General features: G+C 40.4%; 1 pseudogene; it reads right to left on the reverse strand.

The window, feature by feature from the left end:
• Window positions 1-2888: 2888 nt before the first annotated feature.
• LOC122468048 lies at window positions 2889-3388 on the reverse strand (annotated as a pseudogene).
• Window positions 3389-4009: the final 621 nt, after the last annotated feature.

Raw genomic sequence — 4009 nt, forward strand, 5'->3', positions numbered from 1 at the left:
CTGAACCAGCCAGGTGACTTTATTTATTTATTTTTAAAATATATTTATGTTTACCTTTATCTATAAAGCATTAGGGTCTATTGCTTTTTTTTTTCCACTTGGTTTATGTGCACACTTTCATGTATCAGTTTATCCCATGTGCCTGTTACTTTTATGCTTTACAATCTTTCTTTGTATTTCCTTTTCCCTGGCTTATAAATATTGAACAATTAACTCTGATATTTATGACAAGTAGTGGCAATAGCATTGGAATCAGTTAGTGCTGCCAGGTGCTAAGTTCAATTCAAATAACAAAGAAAGAATCAGTCCCAGTTCTGTAGAGACAGCAGTCACATGAAGTAATTTAAGGAAATTAACAAGGACCACAGTAAGAAGCACCTCAGAGTTTAGATGATTGGGGAATATGCAGTAAAGAAGTGATCAGAGTCTCCAAGACTCCTTGGAGAAAATTAAGTTTTGGATCAGCACTGAGAGGAAGTGATGGATATAGATTGGCAGAGAGTGGCAAAGCCATTCCACATTTAAAGAATGGCTTTTCCAAGGGCCCACAGAGAGGAACTAGCAAGTCATGTGCTGGGTGCTATCTGCCAATTAACTTGGCTCAAGAAGAAGGTCATGTTAGGAAATAACAAAAGATGAGGTTGAGGAGTTGACAATGAGCCCAGAATGCTAAGCTAAGAGATATAGTAACCAGTAAACAGGAAATCTTGATAGATTCACAAATGAGGCAGTGATGTGATAAAACTATTAAAAAAAAAAAAAAAAAAGGTTGACATCCAAAATGAGTATTGATATAGAAGTAAAATCCACAAGTTTTCATAGCTGGCAGTGTAAGCCATTTAAGACAAGAATTATTGTAAGATGTAAAATAATTTGCACTATTCTGCATCTCTTCCTTTGTTTGTATACTTCAGGTGCTTTCACAACTCTCTGTCCTATTTCCTCCAGCATCACCGGGTAAAATAGTTCCATTGTAAGTTTGTGCTAGGAAGAATAGCCTTTGACTGATACTCCGAATTCTGTCATGCAAAAGTAGTTCAAGTTTTCCTGAGTCAGTCTTAACACTGTATTTCTGAAGTACTTTTCTGATCCCCTTCCACCTACATTGAGCTCTAAAGCTGCATTGCTTAACCTTAGTCAACCCAGCGAAGCCCTTGCTTGTATATGCTTTGCAAACCCTGTTAGCTTCATTTAATGCAATTGCATCTCTACTCACATTTCACTGTCTTTGACTGGAGCAGTAACAGGGCTGAAAATAGCTCTTAAAAATCTTAATATTTTAGATATGCCAAATACATTAAATAAAAGTGAAAGTGTGATGCTACACTGTCCAGTTCTAATCCTGAATTCTATTTTTGTTTTTAATTTAAAAATCCTACATATATGAGAAGCCATCTATAATTGAGCAGTAATTGTTCACTCTGGGGTCCATATAACTCCAGGATACCTTAGTGAATTCAGTTTTTTTTCATTTTTTAAGATTTTATTTTTTTAATTAAAAATGCTTATTTATTTTTGAAAGGGAGAGAGAGAGAGAGGGAAGAAAAAGAACAACAACATGTGCAAGAGGGCGAGTGAGTGGGTGAGGGGCAGGGAGAGAGGGAGACAGAGTCCCAAGCACGCTCCACGCTGGCAGCACAGAGCCCTACTCGGGGCTCAGTCTCATAAACCATGAAATCGTGACCTGAGCCAAAATCAAGAGTTGGATGCTTAACCGACTGAGCCATGCAGGCACCCCATAAGATTGTATTTTTAAGTAATCTCTACACCCAACGTGGGACTTGAACCTACAGCTCAAAGATCAAGAGGGGCAGGCTCCTCGGACTGAGTCAGCCAGACACCCCCACAGGTAGTGAGTTTAAATCAAGGGCAGAGCTGATGGATAATGAATTGGTGAGGGAATTTTGCCAAGGCTCGATACCCTGCGGAGTGATGATTTTCAAATGAAACGTTTTCAAACTTGTTAAGGACTCTGAGAGCTAGGCAGAGCAAAGTATTGAAGAGCAGAACCCATAGATTTGGTTCAACGTGTTTAAATAGTTTTTTGGCCCAAACTGTTTCAAGTACTGAGAAATGAGGTCTGAGGTTTGGGAGAGTAAGTCATTGGGATGGTGAGAAAAAAATGGTAAATACTTCCTATGTGATATAAACCAAAGAAAGTCACTAGGCAGATTCCTAGATAACAGATGATTGTCATTCATGTATTTTCTTCGATGTTTCCACTATTCCGGTATCTCTTATAGAGTCCTACGGTCCCATCAACCTTGATGCAGTCAAGAAAATCCATGCATTTCCCTGAAATAACAAATCCTACAAGCTCAGAAAGGAGAGAGGGAGAAAAAGGAGAAAAGTAAAGAAGAGGGAGAAGAGGAGAGAAAGGAGAGTGTGATAATTTAATTTATATGGGAAAGTCTTAATTGGGAAACAGGAATATACTCTTCCCAGGCTTCATTTTCCAAATTCTTTTCTGAGTGTGAACATTGAGCCACACTTGTGTGTGATTTAGCACTTAAAGATTCACTTGGGGTGCCTGGCTGGCTCAGTGGGTAGAGCGTGTGACTTCTTGATCTCTGGTTGTGAGTTTGAGCCTCACTTTCGGTGTAGACATTACTTAAAAATAAAATCTTAAAAAAAAAAAAAAAGGTTTAGGGCACATGGGTGGCTTAGTCAGTTAAGCATCCAACTTTGGCTCCGGTCATGATCTCACGGTTTGTGGGTTCCAGCCCCACATCAGGCTCTGTGCTGACAGCTCAGAGCCTGGAACCTGCTTTGGATTCTGTGTCTCCCTCTCGGCCCCTCCCCCATTCATACTCTCTCTGTCTCTCAGAAATGAATAAATGTTAAAAAAAATTTTTTTTAAAAGATTCACTTGTCTTTTTGTTGTTGTTGTATATGAAAATTTATTGTCATGTTTTCATCATCAAAACGTAAGATCTTGGTCTTTGCTTCTTGCCTTTGTATAAGGCCAAAAGAGAGAGACGTTGGCTACTTTGACGACCTTAAAGCAAACTCCAGGAATGTCACCAACAGCATGACCTTTGCAACCAAATCCGGCAACCAGAACCTCACCGTTTTCCTCAATAAAATTCAAACAACCATCATTGGGTACAAAGGCGGTGATTTTCTTGCCATTCTTGATCAGCTGGACTCTGACACACTTCCTGATGGCAGAATTTGGCCGTTTGGCTTCAACCCCTACTTTTTCCAGCACAATTCCTTTCGCATGGGAAGAGCCTCCAAAATGGTTGGCCTTCAGGACTGTGCCCAAATTGGCTTTCTTGTACTGTTTATCGTACCACTTCTGATCTCGTCAGTGGCTACGGAGCTTCCTGGCAGTATGAAGACCACGACACTTGCCCATCCTGCCAGCACCATGGGCTTGAGCAAAAGCAAGATTCACTTGTCTCATGACATGATCTTCGCATACATCTGTGTCCATTGGAAGGAACAGGGACTGCTTCTAATAATGGGAAAATTGGCTCTGTTGAACTTCATTTTTGTTTTTTAACATGTATTTATTTTTGAGAGACAGAGTGGGGGAGGAGCAGAGAGAGAGAGGAAGACACATAATCTGAAGCAGGCTCCAGGCTCTGAGCTGTCTGCATAGAGACTGACACGGGGCTCAAACTTATGAACCGTGAGATCATGACCTCAGCCGAAGTTGGACGCTTAACTGACTGAGCCACCCAGGTGCCTCGAGAATTAATTTTTCTACTGAGGCATATTCCTGGGGGATTCTTTTTCCCTAGGATAAATTTGACTACTAGTGGTGTTTCTCCTAGGTGTTGGCTTTAGCACCTAAATCTAGCATCTGGGATAACTCCATTTGTCCTGTGACTTTGGATAAGTAATTGAACAACTCAGGGCTTCTGTTTCTCATCTGTAACATAAGCAATAATTTACAAGATGATGCTTGTGTGTCTTTTTTGCACATGATTATTCCACGTGCAGCCTTCCTTTCTCAGACCTATCTATCCCTGCCTCAGAAAGAGTCTGAACTTTTAGAACT

The sequence above is a fragment of the Prionailurus bengalensis genome, chromosome B1 (genome assembly GCF_016509475.1).
Source record: "Prionailurus bengalensis isolate Pbe53 chromosome B1, Fcat_Pben_1.1_paternal_pri, whole genome shotgun sequence".
Classification (NCBI taxonomy): Eukaryota; Metazoa; Chordata; class Mammalia; order Carnivora; family Felidae; genus Prionailurus; species Prionailurus bengalensis.